The following is a 22,796-nucleotide window of genomic DNA, read 5'->3' on the forward strand; positions in this document are numbered from 1 at the left end:
TACTCTGACCAGCGAGTTCTTCTTCCTTTATCAACTTGCAGGCCAGATTGTGATGCCCTGGGCAGACTAAGTGACTATAATGAGCAAGCTCAGAGGTACATACCATATAATGTTTTTCTTTCCTTCTTTCTGTCATTGAGCCCCAGATATGTATCTCTTAAAAGTATCAAGATACACATGGAGGATGGTTTTGGATTAAAATTTAAAACGGTAGAGAAGCAACAGTGGCTGTTGATTTCAAGACATAAAAGGAGGAACTGATGTACAACTCAATTTATCCATTCCCGTATCACCAAAGCTAGCTAGGCCTAGAACGAAGCACATCGCAATTCCCATGCCGTGACTCAAGGGAAGATAATCAGGGAGATATTCCCCTGTTCTACCTGCATTTCCTTAAGAGAATAATTTACATTTACAGCCAGCTGAAGAAAGGAAATTGCTGTCGATGAAAATGCTCTCAGTCGTGACACTCCCTCTGAAGTCGCTTATCTCACTGTGGGTGTTAAAGTCATGTAGCTGAAGGATCCGAGACAGATCTTTGTGTTGCTAGCAGTACTGAGCTGGTTTCTTCCTGAAGATTAGTTGGAGCATCTTGCAAATCTTCCCTCAGGAAATATTTGTCCAAAGGAAAACAAAAGTAACCGTGTTCATTTCTGCGGTGCAGCTCTTCCTCTAAAAGAAGATGCTTACAACTAATATAATTCAAGCACTTCCAAGCCCTCTGAAATCCCTGCTTTATCCCTCTGCATAAAGCCTTGCTGCTTGCAGTATTTCGCAAGAGCTCTGAAGACCTGATTTTGCATACTCCAATTAATGTTAATCTAGAGAGATGGAAAATATAAACAGTCTTTCTAAATTAATACCCATATTTCTGAGCAAGCTTTTAATCAAAGAAGACAGCATGACACCTCCAGAGGCTTGTGTGCCATTGTGTTGCCAATAAGATTATCGTTTTCTATTTGAAATATATTTCCTTCCTCCATTCTCAGGGTGTTCTCAGTTCCTTAGAAATTGCTTCCAATTATTAGTTTTGTCTGTGGTTGGTCTTGGAGACTGATTTAGACGTGGAATGTGTTTTTATCACATACACATATGTATCTTCAGTGCTGCGGTAAGTTATGTTTATTGAGTGACTTTATTGTGTATTTCTGGAGCAAAATGCAAGTGTGAGTGCCTGTGAAGCGTTAAAGAGCCAGTCGTGTTCTGGGAAGCAGGAGGCCCTCCAGGCCATCACATCAGGCTCTAGACATAGATGTGAGCCCTAGAGGCACCCACTGCAGCATGTGCATGGTGGCTCAGAAGGGGCTCTCACAGGCTCTTCCAAAAGGTGTTGCAAACTCTTTCCCAGAAGCTCCCCCAAGATTTTCTCCTTCTGCCTGTGACAAATCACATATCCCTGGGGTGTATATGACAGCAGACACGATGGGTGTAGATGAGCTGTTTTGTTTCTCATTAGAACTAAGCTTCTGCGTCAACAAAAACAGAAGCAGTACCGTTAAATATATCATTCCTTGTAACTTCAGCCCAACGGCCATTTCAATGGAAGAAATATTTCCCCAGATGTTTTGTATTCCCAGAAAGCTGTGGGACATCAGACAGACTCTCAGGGGACGCAGATTCTACTGTGGGAACAACAGAAATTAAATCTTCATCCTACTAGGTATCTTCAACTTTGAGAAATTCCTGGCTCAGAAGAGTTTTCAATCTATTTAGGGGCACAGATGAATATTTTTGATAAAACCTTGGCCAAAAAATCAGTCTTTAGCCTTAGCTCAGAATAAGCTACAAACACCTGGTTCTGTATTATGGAGTTCCACCAAGAGCTTTGACTGTTGTTTCTTCCCAGCCTTGCTTCTGTTTCATGCGGACATTTTTTACACAGCGGTCCTCAGCGTGCTTGAGAGATAGCACTGGAATACTTAATTTTCCTTCTGTGTACGTATGCACATTCACACATTCACACATTCCATGATGCTGTGACTCACGGGGACTGCTGAACCCCAGCCCCTGTGCCTCGTCACCAGCAACACCACACTCCATTGCTGAAAGTCCCTTGGGCTCTGCCGTGAGCTCTGAGTGAGATTGAGACATTGGAACAGTCGTGGGTTGGGTGTCGGGTTTTTTGTTGCTTGTGTTGTTTTAGCAAAATTAGTGTAAGCCCTGCTAGTGGCAGTGGCGGGGGGAGACCTCATGCAGGGCTGAGAGGCATCCCAGGCACTGCTGTCTTCTGTCTTGCTGGAGTGATGGCCCCCAGGAACGAGGCATCCCGGCTCCAGTGAGAAGCGAACGGGCAGCAGGACCTGTTCCTACCTCCCGTCCCGGCTCCTCTTGGGGCTCCTCCATCTCTCTGGGAGTGGGAGCGGTGGGAGGGTCACTGAGATCCCCAGGAAGAGCCGTGCTAGAAGTGACAGGGAGCTCCTCCTCAGCAGGACATGCGGGGCTGCCCTTTGTCTGGGGCTTGGGGTGCCAGTGCCCTACAGGGAGGCTGTCAGGCTGCTCTCAGCTATGGACTCTGACAGAAATGTGACGACTCCAGCTAGAGAGCCATCTGCCCTCACCAAAAATCTGACGGAACTCATAAGCCTCCCACAGAGCAGGCAGCTGAGTTTTCTCCAGGTCCACTGGAGGATGCAGCAGAGGCAGAATGTGTGGTTGCAGGGAAGCAGTTAGGCCACGTCAGCTCTCACATCAAGGCAGATGGGACATGAGCACATGTCTTCCATCACCATGTTTTTTACATGCAGCGGGCTGGGTGGAGCTGAAGATGAAGAGCTGCTCCCCTTGCTGTCACTGTTGCAGCAGGTGCAGGGCACTGCCCAACAGGGAGAGGCCAGTAGCTGTCCCAGAGGGTGGGCAGCAGTAACATCCCAGTCCCTCAGCAGGAAACCCTCCCAGCCTCACAGCTGGTACATTTGATGCTCAGCACAGGATGAGGCTGAGTGAGCAAATTAGGATGAAGCTTCATCCTAATTCATCCCATATTTCAAAACCCAGCATTATTTCTAGGCTCTTAAATACCACATCTCAGCCAAGGCCCTGCTCTAAGCTGCAACAATCCCTTGGTTGAGCTTCGATTAGAGCTTTCCAAAATGTCTCCATTCTCAAGTGACACACAAGACACACACATTCACTGTGTAATGTGAAAGTTACAGGATTACTGATCTTTTAAAAAACACGTTTCAAATAAAATAGAGATTTAAAATTAGCTCAATTATACCTGATTTTTGATGTCTTTCATATTTCATTTCACTTTATAAGAAGTCCTGACAACAGCTTTCATTCTGTAGATGATTTGCAGCCATACACCCGCAGCGACTGCTGTGTTCCTGGGGTTACAGTCACTTACAATTTTTTGTCTGCTATTTACTGCTTCTGTGCAATTATTTCTTCTGTGCAAGAGAATATAACCGTATGAATGTTCCTCTGATTATTTGTGACGGCTGAAATATACTAAAGGGGATTTCTCAGCATTAGGAAATTCTGCAGTAACACGCAGCAGAAAGGAAGGGCAGAGGATTTAAGTCTCTATGAAGCGAGCAGCCAAGGTCATTAATATGTACCCACCTAGAGATTTGGACCACCGAGAAAGAGCAGGGGTGTAAAGCTGAAATAACCCAGATCTCACATTTAGACTCTGGAAGCAGTCTGGAGGCTTTGCTTGGGAATTCAGCTTCAGAGGCAGCTGTTGGCATGGGCTGTAGGACAGACAGCACATGCACTGACCGTGCAGTACGGGCTGACAACTGCACCAGGAACCCACAGCACGCCAACCAACCAACACCACAGACCACACTTTTTCTTGCCCTCTGGATATAGTGTGAGCGCATTAATGTGGTAACAGTATATCCTTCAAATTTGACCTCCTCACTTTCCAGAACTGCTTATGAATACGATTTTTGGTTTTCTTCATTACTCAAACTTGCTAATGCACTTCTTCCAGCAAGTATTCAGAATCTATTCTTGCACACTCATGAAAGTCAAGTCATACCTCACTTGTCTTCTCCTCGACCACCCTTATGAGAAATCATTTGAGCCTAGAATTTAAAAAAAAAAAAATAGGGATTCCATTCTAGCAGAATGCATGCAAATCAGGCCCTTATCAGAATAGCAACATTTGCTATTTTAGATTTTTTCTTCTTTTTTTCCCCCCGGCAATAGCTGACCAAAGCAAACGAGCATACGTTCCTATTACTCACAGGCTTTCAGTCAAGTCTCTGGTAGCATATGCTGCAACATAACATGAGTAGGAGCAGCAGAATCTTTCCCCTAAGCAATTCTTTGCACCAAACAGCTTCCCAATGAAACAGTTTGCCACGACTTCATGTTTTTATAGGTTTTTTTTTAATTAGTTCAGCTGTTAAACTTAACAACGAGCTGTCAAGATTGGTCCAGAAATTTAAGACTGGTTCAGACGCACCTTGAGCTCTGGCTATAAAAATAAGCCTCCAGCATCAGCCAATAAAACAGCAGCAGCTTCAGCGAGTTTCCAGAGGGCTAAGAAAAGGAATACCCACCCTGAATATCTGAAATATCAGTTAAAATCTCTGTTTGAAGGCAGCTGGTGAGAAAGACAGGAAGAGTCCTGCTGGCAGACTTCACTTCTGAGCGGTGGAAAACAAGAGAATACAGTGTGCCACGGAAAAATATCTGGGCAGGCAGGAATAGGCTTGTGAAAAACGTGCTTGTGCAAACATACTCAAGTGAAGAACCTCATGGAGATGGAGATCTGAGCCCACCAACAGATATAATATTACATCTTAGTGTCTGATACCCCCCAGAGAAGACCTTTATGTGTATCCTACTTCAAGGCCACTAAACAGCATGTCACTGCTTTTCTTCCCAGCTGCCCCACACATGTTTATGGGAAGGCTAGTAGGTATAGTAATTGTATTCTTTAGATGTAGGATTGCTCCAAAACGTACACAACCGTTTAGTCAGACCTGACATCATAATACCATGCTTCTCTTATAGCCTGCTAAGTTATTTAAGTTTAGAATGCACTGTAAATCACAAAAAAAAAAAAAAAAAAAAAAAAAAAAAAGGATTTACACAATGATTATGTTTCCTGTGAAAGACCCGAGTGGGAAATCACAGTCTTGAATACAAAAGATCAAATCTAAACTGCACATCAGCCAGTGCAGCCCAGCTCATGTATTTTGCTTTGCATCCTAGTATGTTGGTTCCTGGACTGAAGGATGTTTATGTGAGTAAGCAGCATGGAGAAAAAGCGTAGCTTTTGAGGAATGGATGCTAAATGCCATTAAGTAAGGAAACAAAATGAAAACTGAAGTCATTTTTTGAAAAGCATTGGGAACGGACTTTAATAAAATTAGCAAAGACTTGTTCTGACAGGTAGCTATCAAAAGCAAAGAAAATGAATTATTATGCAGAACGGGTATTTTACAGGCAGAAGGATAAGTTGCACAAAGTTCTGCTGCTTTTTTTTTTTTTTTCAGAGTGAGGAGGACAACAAGTACCACAGAAGAAATAACTGAACGAAGTGCACGAGGATAAGAAAATAGAAATCACTGCATCGAACCGCTCCAGAAATGCAAATTGTTGTGAAGCCGTTTGCATTAGCAAAAGCCAGAGAAACTGGTCATGTGAAATGACATCTGACACCAATCATTTCTAAGCAGTGATTCAAATCAGAGGTGGATAACTGCTGATGGGAAAATAGCAAGCACCAAATAACAAGCAAAGGAGAAGCAGTGAACTTAATGCTTAATGGAGAGGTACTGGAAGAAAAACATGACACTGATGTACAGTCCCTTACGCAGACAAAAATTCAGTCATAGATTTTATTGACATCTGCAGAGGAAATGCTGAGTCACAGCATGAAGCAGTGATTGAGCACCTGGTGGAAGGCAGGGCCAACCCAGGGTAGCTCAGGTGCATACAATGCAGCTGAGTGATCAGAAGAGGTGGAGCCAGGATCCACCCCTTCCCTGGCCTCATTTAAGGGCTGGTGGTGGAAGAGAAGGGCTCTTATCTGGAGATGTCTATGTTCCTGAGGATTTTACAGGTCTTTTAAAGGTAAGAAATTTCTTTCTTTTCTGCACCCACTGCTGTTGCACCTGAGCATGTTCTCTGTTGCTGCTGCATTATTGCCACCAGCTATGAAGCATTTTGAAGTCCAGCAGCGCTCTCCTGTGCCCTGCAGAAGTCCCCTCATGGTTATAAGCGTAAGCTGCAAATCCAGATCAGGGCACAGCTGCGAAGAGATGGTTTTCACAGCTATGTAATAATGTATGTATAGTTACATAAAGCCATGTCATCAAATCCATAGTTGACAATAGTGCCTTTGTTGACAAATAGAGCAAGTTTTCAGCTACAAAACACTATCAAATGGTGTTCTTGCACTCCTTGTATCTGCTGTAGTTTCTGTAGAAATAAATAGGAGAGATTACTTCCAGAGTAGTCTATTTAACTATATGGGAAGATGGAAGTCAACGGAGTCACAGGGTGAGATGTTACTCGTCTTGGCTGTTGCAAATGATTTCTCCAGAGGCTATAATTTTGTTGATGAACTTGCTCATTGTAACTCATTTTGCACAACAGTCATGCTCATAATTCATTCTAAAGATATCTGTACTTCCATGGTTTGCACTAGGTCCTGGCTAGCCGTCCTCCAGGGGGTAACGTGTCCTGTGGGGCTCTCTCAGCACTCTATAACGCTGTGCTTAGGGATATCAGCTTATCCAAGAGAAATATCTTCTTTCAGAAGATGCTGTAGTCTGGATTTAGCATTGAAGGATCTCATTACCCAAGTGAGACCTGAACCAGTGGTGTGACCCGGGACTGAGGCAGGGTGTCCAGCATGCTCTGGCAGTGCCTTACAGTGCACGTGCACTCAGTTCAGCAGAGAAATAGATGCTGGGAAGCTGGGGCAGTTGCAGCTGTCCCTCCATATCCTCACAGATACCTCGATACCTTTTCAGTCACAAGCTGAGGGTCTTCATCTCATAACTGTATATTTGGATGTCAAACCTCACCTAAATCCTTCTTTTGTTAATTTAATCCCTTACTGAGTCTAGTTCTCTGCCTCTCTGTGCTTTACTTCACTGTAAGGCATTACTGTCTTGAGGGTTCAAGCATCTGGGAAGAGAGTACCAGCTATCTTCAACTGGCAGTAAGAATGATACAGCAAAGCCACAAGATGAGTCCAGGGCTCTCTGATGCAAGCCCATGCAGCAAGAGTGGGTCAGAACCACTGTGCTGTAGAGGTATAAAACGTTATCAAAAAATTACTTTCCCAACAGTAGCTTGCAAACAGTACAAACACGTCATTCAGTGGCTCTTCTAATTGTTTTCTATTGGCATGTTTGATGGCTGAGAAATTTTGCTTACGAATCTCCCTCTCGAACAGGAGAAAGGAAAGCAGGTAAGAGTGAGCATTTGGGACAGACCCACATCAGGAGACAGGCTTGTTTAAGAGTATTAAAATCACTGTTATGTCAATGTAACTAGACAGGCAGTATGCAGTCCCTGGCTATTTATATCTCACAAATAAGGCAAGCAGACAGCTAATATAGCCGCGGGCCGGCAGAAACAGAGCAGTGCGGTTTATTAACAAGCCTAGGTGGACGTGGCACTTGATACATCCGTGTGTGAAATGATTTTTATCATTTACATGCTCAAAAAGGTCACGGAAGCTTTAAGTATGAAATGGAAATAAAATTAAACCTTGCTGAAGATAGCAGGATCCCTCGGGCCCTTGGAGGCTGTCAGCACCTTAAACAGCAGTTGTAGAGAGAAGTGGACTGAACCACTGGGGACCTCGGTCCACAGGAAAAAACAACAGTGCCATCTTTCCAATGTTAGAGAAAGTAACAGCCATTTAAAAACAGAGGGCAGTTATCAAGCAATAGGGAAAAGTAGCCACCTTTGTACAAACTTCCGTATGTAGACTTTCTGGCATATGAATTGAAACACCGTTCAACCTAACATATTGCAATTAAAATACTATCTTCTCTGGAGATGTTCAAGACCTGCCTGGATGCCTACCTGTGCGACCTGCTGTAGGGAACCTGCTTTGGCAGGGGGGTTGGACTCGATGATCTCTGGAGGTCCCTTCCAACCCCTACAATTCTGTGATTCTGTGATTCTGTGATATTGGATAGCGTTATATCAATTCCATTGACCTTTAGACCTCATCAACTGGCTAATTAGGCAGCAAGTAATTTAAGCTTGAGGAGAGGTGTTAGTGGGCTTAATACACCTGCATATATATGTAGCAGAGATAGCTTTGAGCTGTGAAAATGAAATGAAAGAACTGGCCCTGCATCATCATATGTTACATATTGTGCTTTACCCTTTTCTCAGTTGGAAATATTAGCCATGACATGCTATGTGCTTGCTGAAGCCTGAGAGAAGTCCCAGAAGTGTTGGCACGCTCATCTTGCATTCTCCGAATTGAAAGTGGCCATTCTTTTTCTGTTTTGTTATATATAAAGAGCTATTAGCTGAAGACAAATATGTTGTTTTGGTGTTTAAAAAAAAAAAAAAGCTAATAAAGAAGCCTGTGGGTTTTTTTTAATTATTTCATTGAGAAACTACAGTTGTATAGGAGGTGTAACCAGTTCTAGTTTTCTCCTGCATGCTTACAACCTAGAAGTGTCCAGGAATGAGGGAAGGAAAAAAAGAGAAGCAGAAACTTCTCATTTCCTTCAAAGGCACAGCAGCAGCTGCAGTGTTGACTTGTGAATGTGGCTGTTGGGTGATTGCAAGTGTATGTGAACAGCTGGCCAATAGGGTGGGCAAGGATGATCTGCTTGGGCTGGGCTAAGGATTTGTCACAAAACAAGCATTTGGGACAGAACGGCAGGGTGTTAACCAACACTGAAAAGCACAGGGAAACTTTATTAAAGGATAAATAAAAAATAAATAAAAAGGAGCAGATTTTGACTTTTGCTCTGAATTAGTATTTTCTTTGTCATTTGAGATATTTTCTCAGATGTTCATATGTGACATCAATGAGTACATTCTTTTCTCTTTTTAAGACAATTTGATTCACTTTGCATAGAACAGCCTGGGTTGCAAAGGACCACAATGCTCATCTGCTTCCCAGCCCCTGCTGTGGGCAGGGACACCAACCAGCAGACCAGGCTCCCCAGAGCCACATCCAGCCTGGCCTGAAATGCCTGCAGGGATGGGGCATCCACATTACATCTCCAAGTTACAATTACATACTACAAGTGTAGTGTGTCTAAACCAACACAGCAAATGCTACCCTTTGCCTGTTTTGGGCATTCATACCTCAACTGGCACTGAGATAATGGGTAACCACTAAGTAATAATAATACAGAGCTACTAAAGCTTAGAGGGACAGAGGGCTCTGCACGCAGTAGTGGCAAGTAGATGAAAAATCCTTGAGTCATTTTTGTGAAGCCTGTTTGTTTTTAAATCTATGGAAAGAAGCTCAGCAGCTGGCTACACTCAAGTAATTTTATTTGTTTTACCGTGTGTGAACGTACTGAGACAGAGCTCAATGTTGTAAGAGCAATCAGCTATTATAGATCAGCATTACATACTTTTCTTGTGTTAAAACTGAGAGCAATGTCACCCTTCACAAACTTGTGTACTAGTTAATAAGAGAAAACCCAGAGAAAAGGAATATCCTCTGACAATCATGGCAACAACAGCACCTGGTTCATTCTTGGTTGCGGTCAGAAATGTGGTTTCTCTCTCTCAAAGCGTTCTATTGTTCATCAGGCAGCCTAACAAAGTTCTTTTGAAGGTTTGTGATCTATTTTAATGTGACCAGAGTTAGATTTTAATACAGAACTCAGTTTGTTGGTAGGAAGAGAATGCCTTCAAGTTGAGTGGGATAAGACTTTCCTAACCTGCTAATGTAAGAGACAAAGGGCAGAGAGTCTCTGCTTCATGGTTACTTGCAAGACTTTGGTGTCAAAGAAATGAAGTTGTAAACCCACGCCTCTGCCTGTAGAGTTCTGCTCTGAAAAAAGTGAACAGGTCACAGCAGGAGATTTTTTCCCTTTCTCCAGTGGTTGTAGAATTTTTATAACTTCCCAACTTCCATTCTTTCACTGGCATAAGGCAGCACCTGATGATTCTGTTCATCTATTAACTGTTGCCTGTGAGATAAAAGTGGAAAAGTTAGAAATTTGAGTTACCTGGAAGCCTTGGATAACGTCACACAAAAGGGTTGTTTGATTGAGGTCCGTAGATACAGAATGGAATTCATGATGTTTTTCTGAGGGTTAAGTTGTACCACAGAAAAAGTTGTTAACACACAGGCCTTACAGCTTTATTCTGCATACCTGTAAACTTCAACTGCAATCAGAGCCTGCCTGTCATACAATGATTCCAAGTGGAAATTACTTGTGAACTGAATTATAGCCTGTGACTCAGGGAAAGCACTCTCACAGTTTGTGATCATTTTCCAAGGTCATTCAGATCAAAACCTATACTGTACCTCCTTACATTAAACTGCACTCTCACAGTGCATATACAATCATAGTATTTTTCTTGTTGAGAAAACAGTTTAAGAACACTTTCTACTTATTTCCTCCTCCTCATAGGTACAGGTCAGACCAGGCCAACACTTTCAGCAACAGCAGTTGAAGTTCAGGCAGTTGCACAGAGCCAGGCATTGCTGGTTCCTTCCACCCCACACTGCTTTCTTGCTGCATGACCAAGAATGAGACATTTCAAGGAGTAGTAACACTAGAAGTTTATTAAGAGGCAAACATCTCTGTAACATCCACTTCAGACATTCCTCAGGAAAAGAACACATGCTTTGCTCATCATGAGAAGTAACAAGTTAACAGCCTGCAAATATACACTTAACCAAGGAGTAAAATAACTTAGTAACTCAGTGAAACTCACCTGAAGTCATTAGCAAAGTGGTACCGCAAGTCAATTAACTTTTTTCTATCCAGAGTTACCCAGCTACCACACTGGAAGCACAGCAGAACTGGGTCATTCACTAATTAAAAGCAGAGGTGATTTATAATTGCAGATTGTTGAATATATAAAAATAGAATATTATATGCAAGCATATAATGCAAAGGCAGAATCCAAAGTCAGCTGCATTTCTTTCTGTCAGAAAGCAAAAAAGCAAAGAACAGTGCATTAATTCATTTGCATTAGAACTATTTGAGATAGAGGATCACAGGCACCCACTTACCATGACTTGATGAAGGGCATCACTGAGATGCACTAATTTGAGCTACCTAGCAAGAAACCAGAGATAATCTTCAAAAATCAACATTATGAAAGGAAACCAGCACTTGTTTCCCAAGAGTCAACACCGCTCTGCTCTCAGGACAGCACACTCACCTTCACACTTGAAACTCCACCAAATTCAAGTAAGGCTGCTCTCCAGAAACTCATCTGCAACAACACAAGCAGTGGAAAAGTACTGTGGTTTCATTTGGCAAGTCAAACAAGGCTGACATGCTGTGCAGCTGAAGTAGATGACCTGTGAAAGTACTGGCTATTAACTTCAATCTCTTTTTTCTTTTCTCTTTTTTAATACAGAACATGCCATGCTAAATGGCCAGTGGCAGAAGCGGTCACCATCCTCCTCTTCCTCCAGCTGAGATAAGCTCACATCAGCAGCAAGGAAAGACATCCCAAACAAGCACAGAATAACTGCTAGGTGCTTTATTTCTTCCCTGAGGTAAGCAAAGATTTTCTGCTTTTTTGTTTTAAGCTGGAGACAGCCAGGTATCCACCTCACCAGGAAAAAACTCAAGCTACATCAGTCTAGCCATTCTATTTTAGTGCAGATACTCTTAGGCATCCCATTTCCACAGGTAACAGAGCATTCCTACCTGCAGCAGCAACAGTCTTTCCAAGAACTTGCTGCAAGCTGATAATTCTTCTCTAAAACTGACACATACTCACCCGCTTCCCACACCACCAAAGCAAAATTACCAGTATTTTTGGGGCACACATTGAAACAAGAACAAAGTTAAGCCTCGAAGTTCTCCTCCACAGTTTTGCTTCAGCAAGAAGGGAACAAGAGTGAGAAGCCTCTCTTAAGAGGAGACACCTAGGTTTTCACTTTTAAGTTTAGAAGTTTCTAAGTTGTCTGTCTGCTGTTTTGTTTCAGCACATTTGGTGAGAGGCACAGTCTTAAGTACTACAAGTAAAACCTTACCCACACAACGAGATTTGTTCTTATATAAATTAATCTAGAAATCTGAGTTGGCCTCATTACAGACTTCTCCTAAAGAGGAGGCTTCATAAGCATTTCCATTCATTTTCCTGTTAGACCCATTTTTTTTTTTGCTCCCCAGGAGGATTTGGCAAGAAAGTCACAGAGAACAGCAACCTTCCTCCTTCCTAACCATCTCAGCCTATTTCAGACATCACTGTTGCTGTAAAACATCCCTAGCATACATGGAGCATAGCCTTGTACACACTCCACAAGCACATTTCACCTCCAGCCACTTATCCAAACCCTTTTTAACTGTACACCCCAGGCACTGTAAACTACTACATAAATCAAGCAGCCTCTTAAGCTACAAACCAAGAGTTGTTTCAAAAAGGTTTTACCTCACCTTAAAGTAAACTGTACTTTTTCTTCCTGCAGAACACAGAACTCAGCTTCTCCCTTCCAGGCCAGGACCAAGAACACAGCCACCAAGGAGCCATCACCTCTCAGGGGGGGCTCCAGGTCAAGAGGGGCTCCCCCTGTTTCCCCCACTCCCCCCCCCCCTTAAGGGAGGGGCCACAGGGGGCTCCCCCTCACCACCACCCCCACTCAGGGGGAGCCCCCAGACCAAAACAAATTCCAATACTGACCAGCATCCACCCTCCCACCCAAAAAAAAAAAAAAAAAGACAGTGCAAATCCCAGTCAACAGCCCCATAAAAAAAACAAACAAAAAAGAACTAAGAGGCTCCCAGACACAGGACAACACAGCCACCAACACCAAATAAACATAACCACTCACCTCAAACCCAACCAACTTCAAAATCTACTAAAAAAAAAAAAAAAAAAAAAAAGGCCACAGACACCATGTACCTCATCAGCCACTTGCACTTCATCTTGATAGAGTGCAGCTCCCCATCAAAAATTCTGACCTTCCTCTTCAGAACACTCCAAACTCCTGAACAAGGGCTGCTGAATCTCCGCTGCAGGCACTGCTCAAAACACCTTTAAGCCTGAAAAAAAAAAAAAAAAAAAAAAAAAAAAAACAAAAAAAAACACCCATACACCACAGTGAAACTTTGCCAGGACAAAAGACACACTGGCACAAAGGCAGCTCTAAACTCCATCCCCGGGACACCACTGGCAGGTCACAAACAAAAAACTCACCTCTCTCTGCAGAGGCAGCAGTTGCTACCAGGATCCTTGCTCCAGCACTGAACCTAAAAGAGCTGTGAACCACCACCAAGGCACCCTTAGGGGTCTGTGGCCCTCAGGTTGGAAGGATCACACCCCTGCTACTCACCGCTGATGAAACCTCATGTTCAGGCAATCCTTGCAAAAAGCAAAACAAACTTGTCTGCAGCCTTCACCCTGAAACCAGATTAAAAGAAAAAAAGTCAGAGCAGTAGACAATTAGAAAGGCTCCTCCAAAAATTACCCTGTTGCAATCCCTTGCTACAGCACCTTACCCAGGAAAGCATCCTGACTCAACTTAAACGTTCCCAGAGAAGCACGCTTGATACCTTCTCAACTAGACTATACCATAGCTCTCACAGAGAAATCATTCCTCCTTCCGATTGTAAAAAACTTATGGTGGTCAAGTGCATGAATATCATCCCCAAAGCAACCACACTTTACAAACTTAATAACATTAGGGACATCCCACTCACCTTCCCTTCTCTTGGTAAAGCAGCCATAGGTTGGTGAACATCCTTTCCTCAGAAGGGAGATGCTCCAAGCTCCTCATGTTCTTTGTTGCACTACTGCAACTACTGCACTCTGTACAAGTTTCTCATCTTGTTGACCTGTAGAGACAAAGAAGTGAATGCAGTAGTCCAGACACAGGCTCACCGGGGTGGAACCCTATTGCTCTCATTTTCATACAGCCCAGGATAGAATTTGCTTTGTGGGGCACCCTGCTGGCTCGCAGCTGAACACCAAGTCCCCCTCAGGTTTCCTTTCCAGCAGGCCACTCACTAACATATAGTGCATGTTAGCTGTGCAGCCTCATACCTGCTCTCCTTGAAGTTCACTGGGTCCTGCTGTCAGCTGCTCCTCCCAGCTTCACATCATCAGCTCCCTCTCTCTTCATCCAGGTCACTGATGAAAAATAAGCACAGTAAGATGCAGTACCCACCCCACATAACAACATCATTACAGCTTCTGACTACACTGCTGAGCCTGCCCATCCTCCCTCAATCACCAATCTCACTCTCGACAAGCACCATTACAAGCACACTGCCACAAACAGTGTTAAAAGCCTCACTGAAGTCAGGTGTGCAACATCCCCTGCTCTTCTCTCATCTGAAGAGATGGTTATAACCACATAGAAAGATCGTAGAGAATGCTATAGAGAGCCAGCTGGCAGTGGCTTCCGCCAGCTCCCTCGGCACACACTGGCACATCCCGACAGAGCCCAGGGAGCTGTGTGCATCAGTTTTGCCTAGCTGGTATTCACCTCCTCCGCAATCGAGAAGTCATCCTTCCTCAAAGGCTCTTTCCTGTGGGATCCAGGATTCTCAAGGAGCAGTCTCTGCAGTCTCAGTCCTGATGGCTAAAGCACAGAAGGAGTTCTGGGCCCCCGCCTGCTGAGATGGCAGGCCCACACCATCCCTAGTCTCCTTCTTGCTGTTCACAAGCTTGCAAGCTTCTGTTACCCTTGACCTCCCCAAAGGTGATATTACCTGGGCCTCCCATCTCTTCCTGCTCCTCTTTTGGGGGCTCCTTGCTCTCCTACCATTTTCCCCTCACTTTCTTGCTCCTAGAGAAGTGCTCCTCCAGAGTGCAGAAAAAGGAATCACACCAGCATCAGCAAACTCTTGCTGGTCCCCTTCTGATGCTCTAACTGCAGGGATTACTCCCTCTAGGCTCTTTAAGAGGGCACAGCAGACTCCCTCAAAGTCTGCTGTCTCTATCCTACTTACTGCTTTGCTTCTTCCACATGAGATACTGAACTTGACCCTCCCTCAATAGGGAGAACAAGCTCCTCTATCACCTCTGTCCAAGTTTTTTACTTTCAACACACTGCAGAAGCCTCATGCAACAAGCATGCCTGGCAGCCTTGCTTTCCTAACTATTATCAGGGCTGATTGAGCCACCCTGCCAGCTAATGCCCACAGCTGTAAGGCTGCTTTCAGCTGTGCACAGATCTTACCTACTTTCCTCGTCCTGGTTTGTCACCGACACCCTCCAGGGATGTTACCCACCTTCACCTACCTATTGAGTCTCACACGAGTGCTCTCCTCTTCTTTACTCATCCCTAGGCAGGGCTCCATCCAGCTCTCTCACCTCAACAGCAACTCCATCACCCTGCTGGTTTGTCATGCTGAAAGAGAACACAGCCATCCCAAACAGCATTCCAGTCATGCAAGCTGTCCCAGTGTGCCTTCACAATGGGAATGAGATCGTGCTTCTAAAGATAAATGTAAGGAGGGGGTAAACACACAGTCCCATCCTGCTGCTAGAAGCAGGAACTCACCTACAGACTCCCAAACACTCGCTGGTTTGGGATGAGCAGAAGCTCTCCACAACCCTCGCTCAGTCTGCAGTAAGATAACGCTTGGCTTTAGTGACTCTTTGAGTTGCTTCTCACTCCCAGCTGCGCCGAGGCTGCAGGAATACAGCCCCGTCCTGCTCGTTCCCATTGACGAGAGCGGGAGGAACTGAAGCGCCCGCTAAAAAAAAAAAAAAAACAAAAAAAAACCACCCAGGGATAGAAAGATGAGAGAACCGAACGCGAGAAAAGGCAGGCAGCGATGCAACGCCGGCTCTAAAAAGCCGAAGAAGCCTGGCGACAGCCCTGTGCCGGCCCCAAGAAGAGCACGGTGAGAGCCCGGCAGCCTCTTACCCCGAACGAAGAGCCCTTAAGAACCACCGAGCGCTCACCGCCTCCGGGGTCCCATTACAACCAGCACGGCTCATCAGTTGGGGAGAATCTTGAAGCCGCTCTGCAACCTAAAAACAAAAAATAAACAAGGAACAGAGAACATGAAACAGAGCTCCAAAGTTTCGCTTCCAAAGCAGCCCCGACGGCACCGGGAGCGGATAAAGAAACGCACCCGGCTCCGGCACGCCCGGCGAGGAACTGCCCAGAGCTCCCTCTTAGCTCCTAGCAGCCCCCCGGAGGAGCTTAAGAGGCTTTGGGGCGGGCCCTGCTCTGAGCTCCGGACGAGGCGCAGCTGTGCCCGGCACCTGCCTCGTTAGCGCAGCCGGGCCTCGTTAGGGCGGGCCCGGGGCTTTGACAGGTAGACACGTGGACTCTAGATCTGAATGACGGACTTAAATTGCGCTTTGAAGTTACTTTGCGAATGTTTCTCTGCCCCGTTGCTCAGAGTTACGTCCATTTGTCATAGAAATCACTAGGAAGACCTTCCGTGAGATTTTAAACGTATCTAGCTAAGAACATGGGTACACTGTAAAGACTTCAGTGATGGAATTCCCTTGACGTAGCATCATTCTTAATTTACTATCCTGAAAGTTGGACTGTGCTGCTTTTTAATTTTTAACACTGCAGAACTGTGAATACTTTTATTGCATGTTGTTATGGACATCAGATGCAACAGGTGGGAAAAGAAGGGAGACCTGAATGTGAGAGTGATCCTGCTGGAGGTTCTGTGACAGCTCGTCTCCCAGCTGAGCAAAACCCTGACGTTTCCTTTAATGATCTGAGGGAATCGTTCTGGAAGACAAATAGCGTCGTAGCACAGAGCTTACAGCTACTGGTGTGAGCTGGTGCTGCTTTCTGAATAGTTCCAACCCCCTGCTATGTGCAGGGTCGCCAAGCACTGGACCAGGTTGCCTGGAGCCGTATCTGGCCTGGCCTTGAATGCCTCCAGGGATGGGGCATCCACAACTTCCTGGGGCAACCCGTTCCAGTGCCTCACCACCCTCTGAGTGAAAAACTTCCCCCTGATATCTAATAAACCTCCCCTGATCTCAGTTTAAAACCGTTCCCCCTCGTCCCATCACAATCCACCCTTGTAAACAGCCATTCCTCCTCCTGTTTATATGCTCCCTTCACATACTGGAAGGCCGCTATGAGATCTCATCCAAGCTAAATGATCCCAGTTCCTTCAACCTTTCCCTCACAGGAGAGGTGCTCCAGCCCTTCGATCATCTTAGCTGCCCTCCTCCGGACCCGCTCGGCATCTCGATGCCTTCTCTAATCTGCATTCTTAATTCAACTGCTATTTAGTCAATAGTTTCCAACGTACAAGCAGTGCTTGCTGCAAGCTATGCTGCACAAACGGGTGTGAAAAGAGTTCATTCAGAGGGAAAAGGTGTGGCTGGAAGGTTTCCGGCGTTCCGAGCCACATATTCTTCTTCTTAGTCCAAAACAGCTGTCCCTGTACGCTACACAACATACTGAATCTTCACAGCACAAACAGCACAGCGCAAACATCAAGGCTGCGTAGGACGCACGAGTTTGTGCGCTGACAGCCCCGGCTGACGGCCCCGTGACGGCGGCTCAGCGGCGCCCCCTCGTGGCGGCACGGGGCAACGGGCAGAGCGCTGGGAGCGACGTCCCGTCTCCCGGCCGCCGTCTGTTGGTGCCTGCGCCCCTCGACTCCCTCCGGCTGAAGGGATCGGTGCTCCTGCGTGCCCTGCGGCTGCCGGCGCGGAGTAAAACTTGCTGGGATTTGCATTAGCGGGGGAAAATTCATCTTCAGCCCTTCACGAGCTCAATAGACTCAAAACCGCCCTCACCGTAAAAGATTTTTATCGTATACTTAACGTGAATCTGCCCTCCCTGAGCTGGAAGCCGTTTCCCCATTTTCTGTCGCCACGGACCCTGCTGTGCAGTCTGTTCCCTCCTTTCCTGGAGCTCCACCCGAGATACTGAAAATAATTGTCTTTAGCCAGGATGATATTTTTGCGCTGTCTAATCAAGTAATTTGCTGATTATAGGCTACGCGCTGGCCCCGTTGAAGTCAGTGTGAATTCTCATCGGGATTTCAAGCAGAGTGGGATTTCAGCCTGTGTCTTCTAGGAGAGATCAAATGCGTATCTCACTAACCCTGCTGTCCTTAAGCTTTTTTCCACCTGTACACACAGGGTTCGCCTTCTCTAATATACGACAGAGTATTTAATTCACCTTCATCCTATTCACCCATTTCTTTGCTTCCTGTGTTAATGTCTTAACGTCCTCCAACACCTGGCAAATGTGCAGCACGTCTGGCTGTCTGAGGGATGTGCTCCATCCAACATTTGAGCAGGCCATGATCGCCCCGGTACTCTTGCAGCATAAAGAGCCACGTGTAGCTGCGCTTCGTCCAAACAAACAAACTCATTTCCCTATAAACAGGAAAGATTATTCTGACGTAGCAAGGTTTGCAGAGGGATTTCAGAACAGGCTGCGGGGCTTATATTCATTTGTGATCAAAGTCATCTCAACCGTAAAACTTATTACCTCCCTTACCTCCCTCCATCCTCCAGGCTCTCAAAACTTCAAAACTTTAGCAAGATGCAACTACAAATAAATGCAGCTCAGCTTACAGAGAAGCTGCTGACTGGACTGACAGGGCAGGATTTATCCCTAAAGCAGCCGCATGGAGGAGAGCAAAACCGCGTGTGGCAGGAGCGGGCCCAGCAGCATCTGCCTAAGAAGGCTCTGCCACCACAGAGACAATCTCGAATTTATCTCAGCCCTAGCATTTGTCTTGTTAGAGACAGGAATGTTCCCCTATCCGCTTTGCACTTTGTTCTATTTCATACTGTTATGGCAATCTTTTTCCACTTTTTAGCATTCGCTTTTCAGAATGTTTCGTGTCTTGAATAAAAAACGAAGCCATGGCATAAATCAAATTAAACATGGCCTGCTCTTTTTCTTTCTAGGTGTATCTGTTGAGCTGCATTGTAAGTTTAGCGTTACTGATCCGGTAGTTATTTTAACTACTGCTTGGCTTCAGCCCTGTTGATATATTGGTTATTTTTATATGTGGTAGGCCGTTTGTGTGACTGATTTTACAATTCCTGCTGCCTGCTGAAGGACATCCCTAGAAACAGACCTCATAGCTGTATTCTCAAGATGAAAGCAATTGGACAGAAGTACCTTTCTGAAAAGAGGGACCTCTATTACATTTACTTTTTTTTTCTGAATTGCTTGCTCAAACCAATTGGTTGGGTTATTGGAAGAAATGAAACGGGGAAAAATTGATAAGATTCAGGTGTCGGTTTGTGGCATTAAAGCCATTTCTTATCCTTAGCAAATGGTGACTTCTGCATCAAATTCCAGTGTATGGCCAAAATATAGCACAAGGGAGAAAATGGTTATGCTTATCATGGTAGCACGGGGTTAGGGGAGGTGAATACAAGAGCATCAGAAAAGCGCATTGCACAGGGTTGCTATTTTAGGCAGCCGGTCGCTCGGTTTCCCTTTTTGTGGAAGAGGGATGCTACAATAACTGTAATTTCACAGATAACTTGTATTTTAGGGGCATTTTTGGTGTCAACATGAAAAATTCAGAGCCAGACAGAAAGGCTGGCAATAGGAATAGGACTTTACATTGTCAAGGAGGTTTGTTTAGCTCTTATGTTAATGCTCTTATGAGGCAGGAAAACGGTCATAATTTTGCTTCTGAAAATCAATACTTTCAGCTAAAGCCATTTAAATACTTACAACCTTCAAGTTAAGGGTGGGTGGCTATGATTCCTCAGGATGTGAGCTAGCATTCAACCGCACGCCACAATGATGGTGTTAAATGGGAGGCATGCTGTTCTCCGGCGCATCCTGCTTCATTCAGACTGCACAAAGTTTGTGGGCAAGGTGGCACCTGGCTCAGCGCTACGCCAAACATCTCTGGCCTCCTTCACCACGTGCAAACAAAAGGACCCTGGCGCTCCGTGAGCATCTGCGACGTGGCAAAGATGAACTGTGGGAAAAAGCACCGCCACCAAATCATCCTCTGTTCTTTCTCTGTGCCAAACCTATTTACTGCGTGATTTTTGAAGCAGGCCATAGTGAGATTCCTCTCAGCGAGTCCCAGAACACCTTACACATCTGTTGGGCTGTTGCGGGCCATTTCTGGTGGATGCTTTGGGCTGAATAAGCCCCTGCTGGATGAGCTCGAGCTGAGTGAAGGGCGGCTGAGGTGCCGCCAGTGGGTTACAGGAAGAAAGCAGCAGTGCGATGCCTCTGCTGAAGACTGCTGGAGTAGTGCTGCTTTCCTTGCTAGCAGGTCCAGCAACTGAAAGAGTCATAAATCAGAGGTTGAGATTATATGTGAATGCATTTTTCTAATGTCTAATCAGTTCGATGGCTTCAGCCGTGTCTCTCTCAAAGACCCCGATAAACTCATTAGAAATAAATACGAAACATTTATAAATGGCAGTCGTTTTCCAAGTTAGAAAAGGGCCTTGTTTATGAAGGCTCACTCTGAAGCACTCACCCGCCTGGAGGCGCAAAGCACAAATCGTGTGTGCCCCGCTGTAAGTGTGATGGATTCTGAAAGGTGCTGCAAAAGGCATCGTGGTCACGCAGGCAGTTCTTAACTTCCCTGGTCCATTGAAGAAGCTGCTATGAAGCTGGTTTGGGATACACTCCGCTTTGCTTCAGTCATCTCAGGGCTGCTTCATACTCATGGCTACCCGCTTCCAACCTCAGACTGCCAGAGGAGCTGAACTTGGGTTCCAAAACGAAGTGTAACTTCAGGCATTTGCATGGGTCAAATGTAAATGAAGCCGCTAAGCCAGCCGGATCCGTGCGTGGTGGATTAGAGCCAATGATGCCACGCTCTGCAGTGTCTCAAACTTCCTTTTGGGAGTTCAGTGTTCTGTGAGGGCAAGCCAAGAAAAATAAACCAACAGAAATGGTAGGAAGAACAAGCACACAGTCCAACCGCCGATTACAGATGCGGCTGCCTTCATCCCCAAAAAGGTCCCCGCCATCCAATCTCAGCATCCTTAGTGAAATAATAATGGATATGATTTTCCCAGGGAACTAACCAGCTTACCATCAGATACCTGCTTGTGGTGAAAGGCGTAGGGAATTGTTCTCATTTCGTACCGGAGTATGTTTTTGTCACCTTGCCATTTTTGTTCCATAATCTACTCTTACTTTTTCACTGCACCTAAAAGAGCTTTTTCCTTACAAATCCTCCGTGAAGAAAACTTGCAATCGTCAAAAATCGAGTGACTTTGTGTTTTATTGTGAAATCAAACTGCTGGATTCTTCTCTTTCGGAACAAAGACAAAAAGCAAGGATGGGCCTCTTCTTAGACAGCATATAGGACTTTTTGTTCAAAAATCGATGAAAATGGAAAACCGGGGCCAGCTTTCAGAGAGGAGATGTGCAGGTTTCCTCTGTGGAAAAAGTGAGTACGTCAGTAGCTCACGGGGTAGGGAGCCCACGTGAAGCCAGCTGAACCAGATGGGAATCTCTCGCAGCGGCTGCAGCAGATGGGAGCAGGTCCCATAGAGACCCTCTATCTTAAACGTCCCCTCCTTGCCAGAAGCTCTGCTTTTCTGGGGCCGGACCAGATGGTTGGTGAAGCTCTCAGACACGGCGGTGATGGGGGTTTGGGAAAAGGTGGGTGAGTGGGAGAGGAAGGTGGGCTCCTCGCTAAGATGTACGGCCCATTGCCCCACGACATCGTGCATCAAAGGCTTCGCGCGGTCCTTTATTCAGCTGAGGAAGCTTAATCTTTCAGACAGATGGTTATTAAAATTAGAACACATTCAAGTAAATAAAAACGGAAAACGATCTGTCCTTCAGCAGCGAAGCTTTCCTCTGCCGTTCGCTTTTGCAGTGCTCTGTCGTGGCTCTAGAGGGCTGCCTTAAACCGCTGCAAGAACTCAGAGCCGTTGTTTTTCAGCGCTTTCCTTTTACTCGCCTCCCAATTTTTGCCTCGTCATCAGCGAGCTTCTATCGCTAAGTGAATTAGCTGTTGTGATGGGCTAGGATGAAACGCCCTTTGGAAGGAGACTGCTGTCTGCAGCTCCGATCTCTGGTCTGCACAGTATGCATGTTATACATACAAGTCGACAGTGCTGAGCTGAAAATTTGAATTAAATCTTCTTGACGCTGAGCTTTTAAGCTCAGGCTGGTGGAAAAAGTGCAGGTTTAATGGGAGAGTTAAAAAAAGCTGTCTGTTTTTTGTTCCAAAAGGATCAAAGGTTATGCTGTATTATATGCCACCATATAATAAAATATAAAATGAACGGATCTTATGGTTGCACGTGCTCAATCTTTGTATTTTAAAACCTGCAGGACGTTTCTTATTTTTAACTGCTGTAGCTTTTCTAGAGTTGGTCTGTTGAGGAACGTAAGTGTTTATAGCTCAGATGTTAAGTAGATGCAGTTTATATGAAGCAGAAAACACAAAAAGCCACCGTGTAGTAAGGACCTTTACTCCTTGAGTGGTTATTGCTGCAAACAGTCCTGTTTTGTAAATCTGATGATAATAAAGAACAGGCTCCGGTTTGAAATGCAGCAAATTCTGTGCTCGTTTCACTTCTGAGGAATGCTGACAGGAAGCATGCTGACTTTGTAATTATTTGCAGCAAACTCCTCTCCTCATAGCCCCCAAAGGGGTGCAGGAGCTGACTGACGGGGAAAGCAGACAAACCTGAACAAATCAGTGCACATGCAGAAAAGAAATGGCCACAGAACAAGAGGGGATGGTTTAAGCTATGGCAGGGGAAGTTGAAGTTAGATATTAGGAGGAAGTTTG

General features: G+C 45.2%; 2 long non-coding RNA genes across 3 annotated transcripts; both read right to left on the reverse strand.

Moving 5' to 3' along the window:
- Positions 1 to 8,531: 8,531 nt before the first annotated feature.
- On the reverse strand, positions 8,532 to 12,643 carry LOC128077998 (uncharacterized). Its single transcript, XR_008205255.1, has 3 exons — positions 11,305 to 12,643; positions 10,852 to 11,064; positions 8,532 to 10,097 (listed from the first exon to the last, which is right to left on the reverse strand). It is a non-coding gene; the product is annotated as an uncharacterized LOC128077998 (long non-coding RNA).
- A 231-nt stretch (positions 12,644 to 12,874) lies between these two features.
- On the reverse strand, positions 12,875 to 14,463 carry LOC128077694 (uncharacterized). 2 transcript variants are annotated; one of them, XR_008205135.1, is made up of 5 exons: positions 14,393 to 14,463; positions 13,797 to 14,226; positions 13,430 to 13,497; positions 13,283 to 13,355; positions 12,875 to 13,131 (listed from the first exon to the last, which is right to left on the reverse strand). It is a non-coding gene; the product is annotated as an uncharacterized LOC128077694 (long non-coding RNA). The 2 variants fall into 2 exon arrangements; XR_008205134.1 differs by having other exon boundaries at positions 13,797 to 14,457.
- Positions 14,464 to 22,796: the final 8,333 nt, after the last annotated feature.

The sequence above is a fragment of the Tympanuchus pallidicinctus genome, unplaced genomic scaffold (assembly GCF_026119805.1).
Source record: "Tympanuchus pallidicinctus isolate F22 unplaced genomic scaffold, pur_lepc_1.0 scaffold16, whole genome shotgun sequence".
Taxonomy (NCBI): Eukaryota; Metazoa; Chordata; class Aves; order Galliformes; family Phasianidae; genus Tympanuchus; species Tympanuchus pallidicinctus.